Source organism: Myotis daubentonii, chromosome 2, assembly GCF_963259705.1.
Source record: "Myotis daubentonii chromosome 2, mMyoDau2.1, whole genome shotgun sequence".
NCBI lineage: Eukaryota > Metazoa > Chordata > Mammalia > Chiroptera > Vespertilionidae > Myotis > Myotis daubentonii.
The window spans coordinates 37,476,704-37,499,110 of record NC_081841.1 but is presented as its reverse complement, the minus strand read 5'-3'; the positions used below and the strand labels follow the sequence as shown (position 1 = coordinate 37,499,110).

The 22,407-nt window shown below is 41.1% G+C and overlaps 1 protein-coding gene and 1 pseudogene across 1 annotated transcript in view; one reads left to right on the top strand and one right to left on the bottom strand.

Annotated features, from left to right (window-relative positions):
- CCDC91 (coiled-coil domain containing 91) overlaps window positions 1-22,407 on the bottom strand; it is a 286,701-nt gene that overhangs the window by 229,646 nt on the left and 34,648 nt on the right. The window lies entirely within an intron of this gene.
- LOC132226515 (RNA N6-adenosine-methyltransferase METTL16-like) lies at window positions 2,646-3,723 on the top strand (annotated as a pseudogene).

Here is a 22,407-nt window from a genome sequence, read left to right as displayed (position 1 = left end):
TTAAAAAAAGAAATAAAAGAAGCATTTATCTAACAAATCATGAAAGAACTGAAAGTTCTAGAAAGGTAAAACAAGTAATAGGTGGTATACATTAAAATGAAAAAACAAATTTACATTAAATTGTGAATTAGTAGCTGCAAGTGATACTCTGGCCAATGATAACGTGTTTCCTTTTCTATATTTCAAAAGTGAACATATCCACATATATGTATACATATTTAACAGCTGATAGTTCAATTGATGTTTCTTTCTTTACAGATTTAACACCTTGGAATTAATAATTATTCAAAGTGTGTATACATTTTTGGAACATTCTAGTTTCCTTGAGTCAATAAGACAAGATGGACTTATTACAAAAAAATATATCTCCAATTATTAAAAAAATAGCTAAAACTAAGCAATAATTAATTCTAAATGCATTTTCTAAGATATTTTGCTCTGAGTGATGAGGCTGTTGTCTATATAAACATGGTTATCTATATCTATGCTTTGCCTTCTAACTGAAATATTAATATTAATGCATTCAAAAATAAAATACAGTAAAAAACAGTAAAAAAATCTCAAGGATTGTTTTGTTTTAATAAGCAAAAAAATTATTTTCATAGAAACTCAGAAGGTAATGGCACTAAAAAAATGTATGTAGACAAAAATACATTATATAAAGAAAGAACATTAAATTAACCAAAATATGATACCAGTATTGTCACCATTACCCACATTTTAACAACCTGATGAAAATATTTTTAAAGATGTACTTTTCCAAAAATCAAAACTAAGCAAGTTATCCACATACTGCACTTAAAAAATATAAACCAGACTTTCAAAACTTTTGATGGTGGTTAGTTTGCAATGGAATTCACATTAATTTTGTGTTGCAAGCGAATAGAAATCTGTATGTGATTACATTTTTTCATGAAGAAATTATGAAAGTGGAGCGATATGGATACAGAGAATTAACCAAGTCAAACTATAAACACCAAGTTTGTCTTTTCCACATGTATCCCACAAGTCTCAGGAGACAATTAAAAAATATTTTTAGCATCTATGAACACTGTACCCAAATAATATGGTTTCAAAAGAATGGAATTTTTAGAGTAATGTTTCTATGTGTTTTCATAAGTCATATCCCAATAAATTATTTGTAAGATGCCAGAAAATTTAAAAACAAAAACAAATACCTATGCCTAACAATCATTTCAGCTTCGTTTGCCTGTGGTAATGAACCAAATACCATCAGTTTCCTAAGTACTGATTTAGCTCTCTGAAAGAACATATTAGTGACCACTGATGTTCCATACCTCAGCAACTTCTACATGTTAAAATGCAGATGATACTCTTCCTCTACTTTGTTCTCAAAGAAATATTAATACACTTTAAAAGACAAATGGGTCATGAGTTTCTTAAAAATACAGTACCGGAAAAATAAACATTATTTTAAAGCAATAACCTTTCTCTGAATAATTTCGTTTCAAACCCTAAAATAGTTTCCTGCAGAATATTTAAAAGATCAGGAGGAAAAAAAAATTACAGCACTGATTTGTAAAAATCAATTTTACAAAATACACACATACAAACTTAGTTTTTAAATGGAAAATTACAAGCATGGACTTCTGTATGAATTTAGTCTCTCTAATACATTAAAACATTATTTTATCTAAAGTGCATTTATAAACTTTTTGGAATATTTCTAGGCACTTAACATTATATCTCATTACTCTATAAATATAATATAGCAATACCAAATATATATGTCATCTAAATTATAGAATCATGAGCCTGATTAAAAATTGATAGATCATGTAGTTCTTTATTCTCTATCTAGGAAATAAGAGATATTATATTTTGTTATGATTAGGTATCTACATTGAGAGATTTCATAATATCCAAGTTTAATAATTCTCATACTTCTTTATATCTGAACTTAATCTCTTTGCTGCACTGTTGTATTAATTCCTTCTTTTACTATTCTCAGTATTTAATACATTGCTAATATTTTGCAAGAACAAGATATATACAACACTTCATGTAACAAATTCTTATTGCGCAAATCTGAAGAACACTCAAGGCCCTCAAGTAGTTATGGTCATGTGTCGGGGGAAGGGCAGAGTGTAAGAAAAGTATGCAAACACAAATAATATGAGATATAAAAGAGCCATAAAAAAAGAAGAAAATATGTCCAAGGTGGAAGGATAGATTTTCCTAAGGTGATATATCTAATTGGAGCATCATTAAATGCTTCAGGTGGGAACATTTGAGATCTATTTCAATAGACCTAATGGAAAATTTTAAATGGCACATTAAGAACATGCAATTTATTCAAGTCTCTTGCCAAAAGTCTTTTCTTAAAATATAGCAAAGAATAGTTTCTGATTGTTTGCTTCCTCATAACACAGGGTCAAAGAGAATGGGCAATAAGAAAACAGCAAAATTTGAAAGTAACTACAAGAAAGCTGTATCTTAAACTACCAGTGAGAAAATGAGAACCACATCTATATTATAGAATCCACAAAAAGCTCCAGAATGGGGGCACTGAAAGCTGGGTAATGGTGAGATTCAAAATAACAGTCGCAGACAAATCCAAGATTCCCTCTCAGAGTCTGTGCAACTAGGAACTTACAGCTCCTCATCCCTGCAAAAGATTAAACATGTATTCCCTGGACAGGGTAAAGCTGAGGGTCTCTGGACTGGAAGATACTGAGACAGGAGACAGGTATTTTCTTGCAACAGAAGTAGATGACATGTGCTTCAACTATGCAAAGAAAAATGTGGAACAGAATAACTTATGTGATCTTATAAAAGCTGTAAAAGTACCACAGAAGATGCTTCTGATGCATGCTCTTAAAGAAGAATCTGAGACAACCTATGACTTTTGCCTGTGCCATCCTCCTCTTGCCAATCAGATGGAAGCCCAGGGAATAAACTCTTGAAATCCTTGAAGACCTCCACCTAGTTCGGTAAATATAGGTGGTATCACAGAGATCATGGCAGAGGAGGCGAATTAGAGTTTGTTAAAAGGATCATCCATGACAATATACAACTTAAAAAAAGACTGTGGTGGTATAGCTATATGCTGGGAAAGAAATGCAGCCTTGCTCCCCTGAAGGAAGAACTTCAAATGCAAGGGGTTCCTAAAGTCACCTACACTAAATGCTGTCAAGGTCGGACGATGAGATGGGCCTTAGCTTGGAGGTTTTATGATGATGTAACAGTACCATCACCAACAAGTAAGCGAAGAAAATCTGAGAAGCCAAGGAAACCCATCACATTCGTAGTGCTGGAGTCTGTGATGGAAGAATTATCCCTCAAACCATCACTTTTGGGCTCTGAGACCGTGGGAGAAGGCAAAGTAGTTGTGATGACATGGACTGAAAAAATTCTCACTTATCTAAAGGTCCAGCATAAATGAGTTCTGTACGGAAAAGTGGAAGTTAGCCTTTTCCTAACAGCCACAGAAAACTCCTGGTTTCATTTCAGGAGAAACAAAAGAGAATAAGTGAGACAATTGAGAGAAGTTCCTGAAGACATCATCCAAGCCTTGGAAGAAAAAAAATTCACCCCCTAAGAGTCTGGCAGTAGCCAAGATTTGGCCAAGGGCCCCCGGGTGTCCTGTGTGACCCTGCTCTACAGGAAGGCAAGTCAGCCACTGTTGAGGGCCATGGCCCAATCCAGGATTCGCTTTCCCAGGAAGGAAACCCAGAACCCATCCATATAATAAAAACCTAAGCGACTGTTATGGCAGAACCAGAACAACCCATCACTTTGATGGGCACTGACCACTAGGGGGCAGACACTCAACGCAGGAGCTTCCCCCTGGTGGTCAGTGTGCTCCCACAGGGGGAGCGCTGCTCAGCCAGAAGCCAGGTTCACCACCGGCGAACACAGCGGCAATGGCAGGAGCCTCTACTGCCTCCACAGCAGAGCTAAGCAGAGCAGCAAGCAGAGCAGAGCAGCAAGGAGCAGCGAGCAGGCAGGTGGTAAGGAGTGGTAAATAGCAGCACTATTAACAATAGCTAAGATTTGGAAACAGCCTAAGTGCCCATCAGCACACGGATGGATGAAAAAACTGTGGTACATCTACACAATGGACTACGCTGCTGTAAAAAAGAAGGAACTCTTATCATTTACAACAGCATGGATGGACATGGAGAGCATTATGCTAAGCGAAATAAGCCAGTTGGAGAAAGATAAATATCACATGACCTCACTCATATGTGGAATATAGTGAACAACATAAACCGATGAACAAAAATAGATCCAGAGACAGAGAAGCATCCAACTGTCAAACCTCAGAGGGAAGGCGGGGGGGGGGGGGGGGGGCGGGGACTGGGGGGGAGTTAGAGATCAATCAAAGGATTTGTATGCATGAATATAAGCATTACCAACGGACACAGTCACTAGTGGGGTGAGGGCATGTGCTAGGGGGTGGGAGTGGCCAGAGAGAGGTCAATGGAGAAAAAATAATAATATTGTAATAGCTATGTATGAGCTGGGGAGGGGAGTACTTGAAATATTAGGGGAAGTACTCCGTAAAGTATATGATTATCTAACCACTATGTTGTGCACCTGAAACTAATACAGAATAATACTGAATGTGAACTATAATGGGGAAAAAAGATGGAAAATTATGTTATATGTTTTCATCATCATCATCATCATCATAATAAAAGAAATTAAAATATCTGCATAAAAAAGGGGGTTGTGGTGCCTATCAAAGTTTTGGGCTTTGGGGAGTGTTTAATAAATGCTTGAATGGATATATTTGCCACTTTAATAAAGGAGTCAGATCATTAAAAGTCAAAAAAGAAAAAATGATAACTGCAGAAATGAAAAACGCAGGGTGAAAAATAAAGCTGAAGAAACTTCATTTAAAAAGAAGTATAAAAGAAAAAAATAGAAAATCAGAGGAAAAGCCTAACAAATGTACAAGATCCAGTCCAGAATATGCAATATCTAATTATTAAGAATTCTAGAAAGACAGAACAGAGAAAACAAATGGGAAGAAATCATCAACAAAATAATTCAAAGAAACTTTTCGAACACCAAAGGATATGATTTTCAGATGTAATAGTCCCATAAGTGTCCAAGAAAACAGAAGAAAAAAACACATTAAGGCACACTAGGGACAAAAGAAACATCCTACAAACTTCTAGGAAGATAAAATAAGTTTAATTTAAAGGATAAAATATATATGGCAATAGATTTCACAACAACATCACTGGAAGGCGAAATGCAAAGGAGAAATGCTTTTAAAATTGTGAGGGGAAATTATTTACAGCACAGAATTAGATAATCAGCCAAACCTACAAATAATTCAGTGAAAAATAAAACCATAATCATATCTGTAAAGTCTCAAAAAATTATTTCCCAAATACACTTTCTTAAAAAGCTATGGAGTAACCCAAAGGAATAAGACAAGAAGACATGATATTAGGAAAGAGATCCAATTGAAGTGGGGGGAAAAGGGGGAGGGGGGAGGATTCTTCCAAAATAATGGTGAAGTGAGCTCCCAAGATAAAATCTATGTAACAAGAATCATGAGCAACCAGTCTGCGCTGGAACATATCAGGAAGCTCCTGGTAGATATATTCAAGCAAATGAAATTGATAGACTTTCTCATGTGTTTTACCATCATGAGGGTAATTTTAAATAACTTAGGCTTGAATTTGTGATTACAAAATTAACCAAATGAAAACAAGAGAAAATACTATGATAGACAGAAAAAGTACACATTATATATTGTATTTCTCAGCTATGAGTAGTATTTAAATAGCCATAATAATGTAAACAATAAATAACTAATTGTACCAAAATTATAACCATTTGGGGAAGGCTAAGACAACAATGAAGTATGTAATATGAGATACAGGGGGTGGTGTATAGTCTGATCTTCCATATTTGCAAGCTGAGAAGTATGAAAAAGAAACATCAATAAGTAGCATAATTTCACTCATTTGTGGAATATAATAAACAACATAAACTGATGAATAAAAACAGATCCAGAGATAGAGAAGTATCAATCAGACCGTCAAACCTCAGAGGGAAGGTAGAGGAGGGTGGGGATAAGGGAGAGAGGTCAACCAAAGGACTTGTATGCATGCATATAAGCCTAACCAATGGACACAGACACCAGAGGGGTGAGGGCATGAGTGGGGGTGGGGGGGGGCAATGGGGAGATAAGGACACATACGTAATACCTTAATCAATAAAGAAAATTTTTTTTTAATTTAAAAAAATAAAAACTGTGGTACATCTACACAATATAATACTATGCTGCTATAAAAAAGAATAAATTCTTACCATTGACAACAGCATGGATGGAACTGGAGAGCATTATGCTAAGAGAAATAAGCCAGTCAGAGAAAAATAAATATCACATGATCTCACTCATTTGTGAAATATAATAAACAACATAAACTGAGGAACCAAAATAGAACCAGAGTCATAGAAGCATCTATCAGAGTATCCAACCTATGAGAGAAGGCGGGGGGGGGGGGGGGATAAGAGATCAACCAAAGGACTTGTATGCATGCCTATGAGCAAAACCAATGGACACAAAAGGGTGGGGATGGTGAGGGGGAGGGGGAGAGTACATGCTGGGGGGTAGGGTTGGCCAGGGAGAGGTCAATGGGGGAAACAGGAGACTTATGTAATACTTTAAACAATAAAGAATTTAAATTTTAAAGAAGACATAAAAGAACATAAGATTGAAGAAATACTAGAGTCCGTTTCTCTATTTACTTCCTTCCAAAAGAAAAATAATAATAATAATAATGATAATAATAATAACAACAACAACAAGATCAAGACATCCATAGGTTGTCTTTTGGGTGAGATTAATATATAGAAGTCAGCATGCAGGCACAGTACAAGCTCTTTGGATTCCTCACTGGGAACTTTGTGCCCACAAACAATATATTATACAGCTAGTCCATCTCCCACAAGAGAAGCTCACTAGAGAAAAACTTCATTTTCTTAGAATGGAGACGTGCTTTAGCCTGTGACCGGATGGGTAAATTTAATTCAGAAGAGAACTTGTGGGAGGCTTCTTTTCAGCCTCAATCCAAGCCACATTTACATTAAACTTTTAACAACAGGGCCACTTTCCTGCTTTCTATGACTCTTGATTCTGTATCTCAATTGACAACCGATAATAGCTCCCCACAAGATCCACCAACACTATCCAATTACCTGTCTTCAGCTAGGAACTATCAGAGAATTCACTATAAAATTCACGTTTCCCATTTTCAACTAGATTCACAGTGCCGCCTACCACACATCTACTTTTTCTCTAAAATCTCTTTCTCTCATCCTACAAAAACTATTTCAAAGATTCTCAACTATCCCTAGACTTCCAACCTTTCTATTGTTTTCAGTAATCGATGTGTATTACCAAGAGTCTTGCTAAACTGAGAAAACAGAAGGCATTTTAAGAGAATTCCAATAACATCTTACTACCAAAATTATAGTTACCAGCATCTGTACCCAGCTATTCCACTTTATTCCACTTACAAAGAAACAGGGATCCCTTCACCTACCTACTTAAAGCTAATTCCTCCATCTGTACTCTCAGAGACTTGGCTCTCTGATTTGTTCCCTCTCGTAAATATTCAACTTCCCCCACTTATTTGGTTCCTGCCTGTTAACAATGAAACACACTCCAGGTCCTACACCTTTAAAAATGAAACAAAACAAAAACAAAAGCAAAACTGTCCTCCACTTCACATTCTTCTCCAACCACAACCCTCTCCTTTTCACAACTCAACATCATAAATGTTCTATTCTTACAGCCCATGCCTGCAACCAATTACCTCCTTTTCACTAAATGCAAAAAGACAATTTCAATTCCTTGTCTTATTTGAACACTAACAGCATTTGACCAGTCTTTCCTTCTCAAAACATTCCCCCTGTGGTTTGCAAGACAACCATAGTTTTTCCCCTTTCTGCCTACTTTTCTGACTGCTTCTTTACAATCTCCCTTGCAGGTTCTTCTACCTACTCTTTAAATTTTGGCATCCCTAAGCGCTTCAACCTAGCGCTTCTTTTTACCTCACTTCAAATACACTCACTGGACTATCTCATTCACTCCTTTGGATTCATTTAAAATATACACTAAGGAATCTCTAGTTCAGATCCATCTCTTGAGCTCCAGATCCATATACCCAACAGGGAAATGAATACTTTCTATTTAAAACTAACAGGCACCTCAAATTCAATACAACCAAAAATGAATTCAAGATATCTCCCATGAGCCTCAAATTTACTCTTCCTCCAGGATTCCTTCGCTCAGCCATTGGTGCTACCAACAACAACAGAGTTTGGCAAAGACAAAAACCTGGAGTCATCATTTTCTCCTCCTACTCCCTCTCACTCCATATATTTTATCACTAAATCCTGTGTCTTAAATTCTTCTAGACACCATCTATTCCACTCAATGCCCAATACCTTCACCCTATTAAGGCTACCATTATGTTTACCTGGTTTATTTATAGAATCGGTCTCCAAAATAGTTTTGTTTCCAGTTTGCTCCTTTCTACTCCACTCTCCACTGTGCTACCCAAGTGATCCCTTCTAAATACTCATCTAGTTAAAACCTTTCATTGGCTCCTCATCATCTTAAGGATTAAGTCAAAATTCTAAACATGAATTTATGGACCTTTGTTACATAACTGTTGCTACCATCCTCATCTTTAGCACACCCATATCTTGCAGTCATATAAGAATTTGCATCTAAAACATGTGACTGTGGCAAAAGCACCACATCTCCATTGACTACAGTGTCCTCATATATAAGATGAACAGGTTGATTAGATGACTTTTAAGATATCTATATATATAAAACCCTAGTATGCAAATAGACCAAACAAGTGGAACAACAAACAACCAGTTGCTATGATGTGTGCTGACCACCAGGGAGGGCGTGCGAAACATGGTGGGCGTCAGCAGAAGGTGGCAGAATATGGAACATGGCAGGCATCCACCGTGACGGGGATAGTGGAGCAGGTGAGCCAGGGTGCCAGACCAAGGCAGGGCACCAGTCACTGTCATCGGGGCAAGCCTCTGGTGGTTACTAAAAATTCTTTGCTTCTTCATGCCACGGTCCCACCGGGACTTCACACTAGCTGCTGGCACTCGAGCAACCTCTCACACCCACTGCCGGCACCCGGCACCGGCCCAGGTCCCAATTGCTCAGCGTTCTCAGCAGGTGCGAGCGGTGGCTGCCGGCCCTGATCGCACCTCAGGGCTTATCCACCTCCCCCTGCTCCTGAGGGACGATCGGGTCCAGCAGCTGCCTCTCGCACCCGCTGCCAACAATGACCCCATTCGCACCCGCTGCTGCCACCAGAACCACCATTTACACCCACAGCTGGTGCTGGATCCGCTGCTCACACCCGCTGCTAGCGTAAGGCGCTGGTCCCAATCACTTGGCGCTGACAGTGGGTGTGAGTGGCAGCTGCTGGCCCTGATCACTGCTCAGGGCTTCTCCACCTTCTCCTGCTCCTGAGGGGTGATCAGGGCAGCAGTTGCCACTCACACCTGCTGCTGACACCAGCCCCAATTGATCTGTACTGTCAGCGGGTACAAGTGGGGCCAGCGCCGTCAGTGTGTGGGAGCGGTGCCGGGGGCGCAGGATTGCCAGCAGACAGGGACTGGGGGGCCGGAGCTGGAAGGACTGGGTACGGGTGCAGAGGATGGTCGGAGACCCGCCACTGTGCCCACCTGCAGCCTCGTGGCCCACAGTTACTTTCAAGGTGTATGAATTGTGCACTGGGCCCCTAGTTACATGATAATATCCTTTCAATATATTATTCTGCGACTAAAATCACATGCCTTTCTTCATCACAAAGAAGTTTCTAAATACCTTCCATTCTAAAAATGTTATTTTGAGATAACAGTATGAGCATTCTTTAATCCATCTACAATGCAGAAACTAAATGTCACCTTTTAATCTTCACTTTATACCATAGCCAGGTATGTCATTTAATACTGTATTGTGATTCAGATTTCCATCACTATTTCTGGAAAATTACTGGAAACATTTCTGGTCATTCTGCTCTCCAATCCATTCATCATACTGAATAACTCTGTATAAAGCAATGAAATTTTAAACTCTAAAACTATCACCATGTCAATCTCAACTCCAAATCTTTCAAAAAAAATAACAACAAATTCATGCCTCTATGGGACATGAGTTTGGAGCTTCACATGTAAGCAAAATGAACATGGCAACAAAGTTGTGAATTGTATTGGCACTAATGATTAAAAGTAAAAATTTGTTCTGTAAAAAGCCTATAATTATTATCACAATACTAGAGGCCCGGTGCACGAAATTCGTGCACTGGGTGTGGGGGGGGGGGGGAGTGTCCCTTAGCCCAGCCTGCCCCCTCTCACATACTGGGAGCCCTCAGGCGTTGACCCCCATCACCCTCCAATCGCAGGATCGGCCCCTTGCCCAGGCCTGACGCCTCTGACAGAGGCGTCAGGCCTGGGCAGGGGACCCTCATTTCCCCCCATCACTGGTTCTGCCCCCCGCCCAAGCCTGACGCCTCTGGCCCAGGCATCAGGCCTGGGCAGGGGACCCCCAGACCCCTCCGATTGCTGGCTCTGCCCCTTGCCCAGGCCTGATGCCTCGGCCAGAGGCATAGACTCCCATCACCCTCCGATCACCTGATTGGCCCCTTGCCCGGGCCTGATGCCTCCGCCAGAGGTGTCAGGCTTGGACAGGGGATCCCCATCTCCCCCCGATCACTGGCTCTGGCCCCCGCCCAGGCCTGAGGCCTCTGGCCCAGGAATCATGCCTGAGCAGGGGACCCCCATCTCCCTCTGATCGCTTGCTCCACCCCCCGCCCAAGCCTGACACCTCTGACCCAGGCTTCAGGCCTGGGCAAGGGGACCATCATATCCCCCCAATCCCCGGCTCAGCCCCCCGCCCAGGCCTGATGCCTCGGCCAGAGGAGTTGACCCTCATCACCCTCCGATCACCAATCACTGGATCGGCCCCTTGACCAGGCCTGACGCCTCTGGCAGAGGTGTCAGGCCTGGGCAGGGGACCCCCAGCTCCCCGCGGTTGCAGGCTCCGCCCCTGCCCAAGCCTAACGCCTCTGGCTGAGGCGTCCGGCTCGGGCAGCGGGGACCCACAGCTGCAGCGGTCCCGCGATCGTGGGCTCCGCTTTAGGCCCAGGCAAGGGACCCCTAGCTCCCGGGACTGCCAGCTTCAACCGTGCCCAGCTCCCATCGCTGGCTCCACCCCTACTTCCTGCTATCACTGGCCAGGGCGGCAAAGGCTCCTGATTCTCCGATCATGGCTGGGGGGCAGGGCAAAGGCCGCCTTTGCCCTGCCCCCCAGCTCTTAGCTCCCCCCTGGGTTTCTGATCACTGTCAGTGGCAGGGGGCTTCTTCCTGCTTTCCGTTTTGCCTCCCTGCATTGTGCCTACATATGCAAATTAACCTCCATCTTGTTGGCAGTTAACTGCCAATCTTAGTTGGCAGTTAACTGCCAATCTTAGTTGGCAGTTAACTGCCGATCATAGTTGGCAGTTAATTTGCATATAGCCCTGATTAGCCAATGAAAAGGGTATCGTCGTACGCCAATTACCATTTTTCTCTTTTATTAGTGTTGATTAAGTCACTCTATACAACAATAAAGAAAAGTATTACAGAACAACACAGTAAAATCAGTGTTGACAACATTATTAAGTGTGGATGATCACAAGTTTTATGTTCTCTCTAAATAAGAAAGTGTTTGTTATCTTTCATAGTTTTATATGTTCTCGTCTGTATTCTTTTTAAAAAAAATATATTTTTACTAGAGGCCCAGTGCACGAATTTGTGCATGGGTGGGGTTCGGCCAGCTGACCAGGAGGGAAGGGCAGCAGGTGGTTGCCAGCCAGCCCGCCGCAATGGGATGGAGAAGGGCCAATTAGGTGTGGGACCAGCGGGGGATGAGAAATGGGCAGTTGGCCAGCTGGCCCCGCCCTCAACTGGGGTAGGGGAGGCCAATTGAAGGCTGGGCCGGCCATGGGGTAGGGCCAAGGGCAGTTGGCCAGCCAGCCCCACCCCTTGTCAAACTCCCAGTCGAACTCCCAGTTGAGGAGACAATTTGCACATTAGCCTTTTATCATATAAGATTGATTTCATAGAGGAAGGGAGAGGGAAAGAGAGAGAAACACCAATGATAAGAGAGAATCATTGACTGGCTGCCTCCTGCACACCCCTCACTGGGGTTGGAGCCCACAACCCGGGCATGTGCCCTGACTGGGAATTGAACCGTGACTTCCTGGTTCGTTGGTCGACACTCAATCACTGAACCACACCAGCCCAGCAAATTCTTTTCTTTTTATAGTGAAGTCTCATTTATCTAGACCAGTGGTTCTCAACCTTCCTAATGCCGCAACCCTTTAATACAGTTCCTCATGTTGTGGTGACCCCCAACCATAAAATTATTTTTGTTGCTATTTCATAACTGTAATTTTGCTAGTGTTATGAATTGTAATGTAAATGTCTGATATGCAGGATGTATTTTCATTGTTACAAATTGAACATAATTAAAGCATAGTGATTAATCACAAAAACAATATGTAATTATATATGTGTTTTCCGATGGTCTTAGGCGACCCCTGTGAAAGGGTCGTTCGACCTCCAAAGGGATCGCAACCCACAGGTTGAGAACCGCTGATCTAGACAGATGTATTTAATAATCTAATTTACCTAGAACATGGCTATTCTGACAAAATAACCGCAAAACTCTTTGGGGTAGACAAAAATGAAATTATGAACTCAATGTCTCAGTGTTCAAATACTTTAATTGTAGATAACTTTAAACCCTTCTTGAAAATGTGTTTACTCTTCTGTTAAATATGATTGGTGGTCCCTAGTACCTCTCTGACTTCATCTATAATACTCCTGACTCCCTTTGCTCTACCTACATAGCAGCCCTATCAATTACACAAAGTATTTCTGTGTAAATGTAATTTCTGTGTAAATGATAATATTTTCTTTTAAATTACATTTTCTAGTTGTCTATTGTTATTGTACAACAATGTAATTCACTTCTGTATATTAATCTTACATGCATGTTTTTTATTGTTGTTGTTTTTTTAAATAAAATTAGCATACAGAAACCCACCACCCAACCTAAAACTAAAGATTCTAACAGTAAATTATACATAACCTGTCCCTGTATCTCCTTAGATTTACAATCCTGAATTTATTTTTCATCATTACCTTGCTTTCAAATTAATGAAGTTTCATTTCATTTACATCTACTATCAAAAAGCATATTATTTATTTTACTACTTTTAAAGGATATTCATGACACATAAATTTGAGGGACTTAAAGTTTCAAATAAAATTACATTGCTAATATTATTTTAGCTACCATTCATTCTTTTGACTTCTATAATGTAACAGTTTACTCAGTCATTTTTGTGTCAATAGACATTTGGGTAGTTTACAATATTTTGTTATTGAGAGCAAAGCCACTATGAACATTCTCCAACACATCTACTTTTGCATATACACAAAATTTCTCTTGGGTATATGCCTACAAGTAAATCACTGGGTTGAAAAGTTTGTCTATGTTTAGCTTCACAGGATAATAAAAAAGTATTTCTCAAAATGGTTGCACACAAACTGTACATGCAGAAGTAACACATAAAAGTACTGTGAATCCTTACCTTGCCAACACTGGTTTTAAGTGGTATCTTACTGTGTACTTAACTTGATTTTTCCAATCATTAACAAAATTGAAATCTATCCTACAGATTATTAATCATATATGGTTCCTTTTTTATGAAACACTTATTTATCTTTCATTATTTGCCTACTCTTTCGTCTGTACTTTTTGATTCCCCACTGCCCCGCCCCTGCTGTGCGCACCACCATCTTGTAACGGTGTTATGGCATGAGGGTCAATTTGCATATTGGGCACAGGGGTCCTGACAGAAGCCGTGAGTAGCAGTCACTGGCCCCGCCCCCACTGCACACCACCATCTTGTGATGGCATTGTGGTGTGAGGGTCAATTTGCATATTACCTCTTTATTATATAGGATGATAATATTTTAATGTTTTCTTTTAAATTACAGTTTCTAGTTGTCTATTGTTATTGTACAACCATGTAATCCACTTCTGTATATTAATCTTACATGCATTCATCTTTGCTAAACTCATATTTAATAATTCATCTATGATCTTTTTATTTTATATATAACTAGTGGCCCGGTGCACAAAAATTTGTGCACTCGGGGGGCATCCCTCAGCCCAGCCTGCCCCCTCTAACAGTCTGGGAGCCCTCACAGGATGTCCTACTGATGTCCCTGTGGGGAGTGTGCCTAAGCCACAGTCTGGCCTCCCTCTGTGGAAGGCAACTGGTCGATCAGGTATATAGATACTTTCTGAAGGCAGCACAGACTCCTTCCTTATTTCTTTCCTCTGTGGTTGGAGAATAGGGGACTAAAAGGTGGAGACAGAACTGTGGCCGGGCCTGGGGCTCTTGTAGGCAGCAGAAAGGAGAGGGCTGTGGAAAGTCTAGACATGGTTTTTTTCAATGGTCCTCCCTTCCTCCGGGCCCCTCACTATGTTCTTTCCTTGTCATGGTGGACAGGAGCCCAGCGATGGTAGATTTCAGCCCCCTCACTTCTCAGCTGAACATACAACTGCCTCACATTCCAAGTGGAGCTGTTTTCAAGTGGCTAAAGTGCTGGAAATTCATGCCTCCTGGCTTTTCCCCTCTGGGGCTTCCTCCATGGGTCAGTTGCAAACTTCACTGAGACACCGAAGCTACTCTGCCCTGGTACTTCTGCACCGGCCCCTGCACTCTTCCTTGAGGTCTCTGGGTCCACAGTCTGAGCTCAGGGAGGTCACCCAGAGCCCGTTCCCCCGGACAGGTGGGGCAGGGGGGCTAGCTTGAAGAGCTGGAGGAAGATGGCAGAGTAAGAGTTGGTATGAACCAGTGCCTGCTTAGGCAGACTTCCTAAGCTCCCCACCGGGCTCAGGCTGGGCCCCTTCCCCATCCCAGGAGGATCCCAGTTGAGGTCCCCTCCCTGCACCCAGCGCTCTCCTCCCTGTTCTACCACTGGGGGAAGGGAGCAGCTCACCTGCTCTGGACCCTGCCAACGTGGCAGGCTAAGGCACAGGTGGTGCAGCCTAGGGTGCTGGTGGCTGCGAGCCTTCTCCCCCTCCCTGAAGCGTGGGGCGGGGTTGCAGCAGCTCACAGCCACCCCTGGGTACCATGCATGGAGAAACCACTCTCCACTGAGCTACCATCCACCTGAGACCTGTGCGGGTTGGGGTGGCCTCAACAGGCTCCCACTGGCCCCACTGAAGCCAGACTCGGCTTGGCTGGCCACCCCCTGCACATGCCCCATGGGCCTCATCGCCCTCATGAATCGCTGTGGTCCAGCCATCCCATCCCAGGAAGTGGCCATCCTGATTGCCATGGCTTACTCCCCGGTGCAGTTGGGCCTGCCCAGCAAGCATGTAGGCAGGAGCAGGGCATCTGAGGGGAAGGAGGAGGCATGCTGGGCCAGGGCAGAAGTGGGGAACTTGGTGGTGTAAACACAGCCCACCCCACCTTGTGCCGGCCCCTCGTGCTGCATTCCCAAACCCCTGGGTGCCCCTGCCCAGCACTGTGCTCTCGGGCCTAGGGTGGGGGTGAGGGACCTGGAGCAACGTCCTGAAGGCAGACCTTGCTGGCTTGGAATCACAGTGGTCAATCAGGGAGGGATGCGGGATGCAAAATTCCGCCTCTCTCTCTAAATCTCTCTCTCTCTCTCTCTCTCTCTCTCTCTCTCTCTCTCTCAGAGTGGGCCCCATGTCTCCCGTGGGCGGGTGAAGGCTCCAGCGAGGTAATGGGCACCGCTTGCCTTGCCCCAACCCCTGCACGCCCCCCCAGATCGCATTGGGACATGTCTCTGGTGGGCAGGCGAGGGCTCCGGCGAGGCGATCCGCACTGCTTGCCTTCGCCCCAGCCCCGGCGCACGTGTCTCCGATGGGCAGGCAAGGGCTCCAGCAAGGCATCTGCACCGCTTGCATTCGCTCCAGCCCCCCGCCCGCCCCGGATTGCATTGGGACATGTCTCCGGTGGGCAGGCGAGGGCTCCGGCGAGGCGATCCGCACTGCTTGCCTTCGCCCCAGCCCCAGCGCATTGGGACGTGTCTCTCGTGGGCGGGCAAGGGCTCCTGTGAGGCATCTGCACCGCTTGCATTCGCCCCAGCCCCCGCCCGCAGCCTGGGTCACACACAGGAGTGGGCCCCCTGTCTCTGGTAGGCAGGCTAAGCGATGGGCACTGCTTGCCTTGAACCCAGCCCCCGCCAGCCCGGATTGCACAGGGGGGCCTGGATGGCAGCTTGCGCTGTCCCACCCTGCCTTCAGTATGCAACTTAGCCACCATCTTTGTTAGCGGTTAACCGCCATCTTAGTTGGCAGTTAATTTGCATATCACCCTGATTAGCCAATGGGAAAGGTAGCGGATGTATGGCTAATTACCATGTTTCTCTTTTATTAGATAGGATCATATTGCCTCCAGACAACAATAGTTGTATTTCTCCCATTCCAGTTCTTATACCTCTAATTCCTTTTTCTTATCTTAAAGCACTGGATATGTTCTCCAATTCAATGCTAAGTTATAAAATGCAATGCACTTCTGCCTTGTGCTCTTGTATTGCTTGCACTTGGAACCTAGCTGCCATGATGTGAGATTTGCCAAACCAGTCCACTTGGAAAGAACAAATGGAGAAGCCACATGTAAGTTTTCTGATACCTGAGTTCACAGGCAACAGCTGCAATCAAATCACCAGATTAATGAATGACGATACTTTCAGATGATTCCATTCCAGAATTATCAAGTTACCTCCAGTGTTCAAGTCATCCCACTGTGGCATTAGAAAGGGTAGAGCAGTAAAAACCATCCTATTCTGCACTGTCCAAGTTCCTGACCCTCAGAATCCACAAGCATAACAAAATAATTGCTTTATGATATTAAATTTGGGATGATTTATTATGTAGAAATAATAATTATAATGAATGATAACAACCATGCCTAAATTATTCCTGTTTTTTTTAAAGGGGGATGCTTTTAATATTTCCCCATTTACAAAGATGTCTGCTGATGATTGATTATTGATCTGGAGGGAAGGAGAGGGAGGTTTAATAATCCCAACAGACTAAAAAACTTCTCCCTTTTCCTAATTTACTAAGCATTCTTATCATGAATTTACATTATCAAATACTTTTCTGTGGCTACAGAAATTATATTATTTCTTTTTTAATCTCTTAATGTCATCATTTATATTTATAGGTCAGATAATAGTAAACCATCCTTGCATATCTGAAATTAAACCCAACTTGGCAATAGTGTCTGTCTTATTTTACAATGTTGGTTTCAATTTGCTAGTATTTTCTTTGAGAATTCTACATCTACATTCATGAGTGAAATACAATTGTAATTTTCATTTATTTAATGCCTTTATATGGTTTAGGTATCGGGGTTATGCAGGCTTTCAGAACTAGCTGGGAAAATATCCTTATCTCTCTACTAAATAAAAGTGAATGCATCAGATTGGAATAATTTGTTTCTTAAAATTTTGGTAGAAACTTGCCTACCATATCATCTGAACTTATTGGTTTCTTTGGGGGAAGATTCAATTTCTTATAATTATAGGATGATTCAGACTTTTAATTTCTTCCCCAGTTTTTGTAAGTAATATTTTTCTAAGAATATGTCTATTTCTAAGTTTTAAAAAGATAGTTGGCATAGAGGTGCCAACAGTATTGTCATTATTTTTGTGGCAAAATAAATATAACAAAAATTATCACCTTAACGTTTTTAACTGTACAATTTAGTGATATTAACAAAACCCATATTGTTTTGCAATCACCATAATATTGTCTAATATCCCATCAACACAGCAATTTTACCATTTTCCTATTATTAAACATTAAAGCTTAGCCAATATAGGCCCTATTATATAGCTAATAGCACAATCACTTCTTTATACAGAATGATTAGTTCAGTTTGAACTGCTTGATGAAGTCTGTTGAATCACTTTCTAAAGGAGCTACACCAATTAACACCACTACATCCGGTTTTTTAAAAAATATTTTACATAAATACAATAAATGTATGATTTTAACTTTAAAGCGTAAGTATGATCATAAAACTGTTGTTTTTAATGCAGTCTTTTCTTTTCCTTTGTGGACATGGTTTTCTACATCACATACCCTATCCTTCCTCCTACCACATGACAGATTCACCCATCTGTCCACCCAGGCGGTCCAACATAATGAACTAATATGTATCTAGCTTGTATTTCTTTCCTCATATAATTATACACATGCAAATATGTATTCTCATATACATGTCTTTATATATAACTAGAGTCCCCGTGCATGGATTCGTGCACCGGTGGGGTCCCTCGGCCTGGCCTGCGGGAATCAGTGGACCTCTACGACACCACAGCCCGGCCTTATCCGCCAGCTTGCACGGCACCAGCCCACTGTCCGCGTCAATCCCACACAGCATGAGGTAGTGTGTGAAGCGGCTGGGGAGGAGCCCAGCCCGGCTGGGTGCTGTGCCACTCCCACTCGTCCCAGCCCCATTGTGCCTGCCACCACCACAGCTCGGACACGCGTCTGCTGCAGCTGCACTCGCCAGCCATCAGCCTGACATCTGGCGCCTGTCAGCTGAGTGGCGCTCCTGCAGTGGGAGCGCACTGACCACCAGAGGGCAGCTCCTGCATTGAGTGTCTGCCCCTTGGTCAGTGCGCATCATAGCTACCAGCTGGTTGTCTGGTCGCTTAGGCTTTTTGTATATAAAGATGGTATTGTCACAGCATGTTTTTATTTTTAAGTATAGTATGTCACACACATTTCTCATCTTATTTTTTCTCACATAAAAATACTAAGTGGAAATTCCTCCTGGAGTACTTATGTGTATCTGAATCATTCTTTTTAATAGCAAGATTCTATCCTGTAGATACATAATAAAAACATTTATTCAACCATTTGTCTATTGATAAACACCTATTTTGCTTCTAGTTTTTTGTCACCCATGTATGGCAAATATTAATAGATATTGCCAGATCATCTTCCAAAAAGGTTCCATTAATCCACATTTCTACTGGAAAATTATTAAAATAACTTTTTCCCTTAGGTCCCTGCCAGCAAAAGATTATTGTTAGTCCCTTTCTCTTTTCCTGTTTTTTTTTTTTTATTTTGTTTTTATTTTCATGAAGGGCAGGGACTGAAGGAGGCAGTTTGATGGATATAGTTACATTATGCTGTATATTACTTTGTTATTTTAATTTATATTCCTCTATCAGTGAGTTTGAACATCTTGTTATTGGCCATTTGGACTTGTTTTTATACATCCTTAGCTCATTTTCCTATATTGCTGTCTGCTTCCTTTTTTGTCAATACCTAGTTATTTCATATAACAGAGATCAACTTTGTCCTTCCTCTGCATTGCAAATATTTTTTTTTACCAAACCCACTATTTGTATGGCATGCCTTTTTCATTCAAAAGTTAAGTTTCATACAGACAAATATATTTTTCTTTCTTTATAGTTTGCAATTTGCACTAGTGGTGAAGGTCTCCCTCACCCCCAAGAATGCACATGTATTCTCATATATTCAGTGCAGAACTTTTATTGTAAGTCTTTCCATGTGGAATTTATTTGTGTATGTTGTGTAAGATAGGAATCCAATTTTATTTCTCTCAAAATGGATAGCCAGATGTGCCAGAACTATTTATTAAATAATCCACCCTCATTCTCCTGAATTGAATTTTCATATATAACATTCTTGTATGTAGAGAGATCTATTTTAAGATCCTCTACTTTGTTCCCCTGATTTATTTCAATTCAAAGTTTTTCAAGACTGTTTATCAAATATCCATCTCTTGGCCATGATCATATTCCCAGCACCAAGCCCGGAGGCTCATTATTTGCTGAATGAATCTTATTAAACAATTTAAGTATCTTTTTATTTGTAGCCATTTGATAATAGCATCCAGTTTATTTTCTTCCTAGGTGTTATGTCTTGCTTCTACTTTTATTCCAGACATGCAGAATATAAATATCTCATAATTAAACAAGTAATAATAAAGTGATTCTGCTTGGGCTCTAATAAGAAATTGCTTTTGTTTCCTATAGTTCATTAACCCTGTTGAATTCCTAGAGTACAACTGAGTATTTTCTGTAAGATTAGTGGAGTTGCACCATCATGTTATTGTACAAGTTTTGCCCACAAATTTTATTTATATGTAATACCAAAGTTACTTATTAGTTAACATTTAAAGGAAATAACTGAATATTATTAAATCCAGTCTATTTAGAGTATGTGACTAGTTCTATTCTAAACTATTTGAACTAAAACCAATATATTTAAGAAAATGGCTTAGTTTAAGATGAAGCCTACTAAGTACAAATTTAATATATTATTTACATATAGCAAAACTAATATGGACTTTAAGACATTAAAAAATAACAATTAGATATCCAAAGAAAAACCTGCAGAAGAATATTTGAGGAAGCTTTATTCATAATCCTAAAAATAAAACTGGAAGTAACCAAGAATGTCTTCAATATGGGAAAGAATAAACAAACTCTGGTACACCCATGTAATGGAATACTTTACAACGATAAAAAGGAATGAGCTAGCAAGCCACAAAAAAGACAAGGATGAATCTTAAATGCACAATACTAACTGAATGAAGCCAGTCTAAAAAGGCTACATATTGTATGCTTACAATTACACAAAAATAAAAAAGGCAAAACTAGAGAGATGGTAAATAGATCAGTGGTTATGGGGGTTTAAGAGTGGGGAGTGTTGAGTAGGGGAAGCATAGGGAATTTTCTTACAGAAGTGATTGATATATGACACAATGCATTTGTCAAAACCCACAGAACTTTGTAACACACAATGAACTTTACTACATGCAAAATTTTTTAAAAATTATTTAGAAAGTTGCGGGACCCCATAATAGAATGCAGAATGTAACAAAATAATCTCATGATTACAAATGTATGAAACAATCTCACTGAGGTGTGTTATGGGAGAAAGGCGCTAAGTAAGTAACTTTGGAAATGCGTGGCCTGTAACATTAAGACAAAAGGAATCCTATATAATAAAAGACAAATATGCAAATCAACCAAACAGCGGAAATACTGGTCTCTATGACGCACAGTGACCATCAGGGAGCAGACAGTCAATGCAGGAGCTGCTCCCTGGTGGTCAGTGAGCTCCCACAGGGGGAGCCCGCTCAGCCAGAAACCGGGCTCATGGCTGGCAAGCACAGCAGCAGTAGCAGGAGCCTCTCCCACCTCCACAGCAATAGGACATGCCCCGAGGGCTCCTGGACTACTAGAGGGCACAGGACGGCTGAAGGACCCCCGCCCCTTCGAGTGCACAAATTTTGTGCACTGAGCCTCTAGTGGTACATAAGCACTGTACTCTAGTATCAATTATGAAACCACTATATATGTATACACTGAAACTGAACTATTAAGTAAATGGATGAGAGATGGTGAGAGCCAGATTTCTCACTGTTGAAGAGGAGGTTTCAAGTAAGCAAGGGGAGGCAAGAAAGATGCTTACAGTAATGGATTAGAGTTGACCATGTCAAAAGGAAGTCATGTTTAGTTTAATATTCATACATATGGTTACATAAAAAATATTTTCAGGTATGTATATATAACCACATGTATTTTCTTTCTCTGTCAGATGAGAAAGTCTACAAGCATCCACACTCCAATAGCAATGAGAGCACATAGTACCCAAATCTTAGTTTCTGCTATCATTTTCCAATAAAAGAAACAAAACCTCTTTGGGAAAATGGCTGATTTTAGAACTTTGACAGACAGCATAGAGATGAGCCTGAAGAATCTTGTAGTGCAGGGGTCCTCAAAACTACGGCCCGCGGGCCACATGCAAATACAAATATTTTATTTGTTCCCGTTTTGTTTTTTTACTTCAAAATAAGATATGTGCAATGTGCATAGGAATTTGTTCATAGTGTTTTTTTTAAACTATAGTCCGGCCCTCCAACGGTCTGAGGGACAGTGAACTGGCCCCCTGTTTAAAAAGCTTGAGGACCCCTGTTGTAGTGTCATAAAGGAAGCACTAAAATAAACATACACGTAACACACCACAAAATGATGAGGATAACTCAAAGTAAGTCAACTGGAAAACCTCCCATTGACCAAAGCTCAAACAATTTGAGTAATAAAATAAAGTAATATTAAATTATAACTCGAAGTACAAAATAAACATCCATGAGTCCATACTGATCAAAATAAATGCTTAATATATAAATAATGAAGAATAAATAAATCTTCCATACTAAAAAATTTCAAATAATTTATGTAGTTATTCCATCCTCAGAAAGAGTAAAACTCCCCATTCTTTAAAGA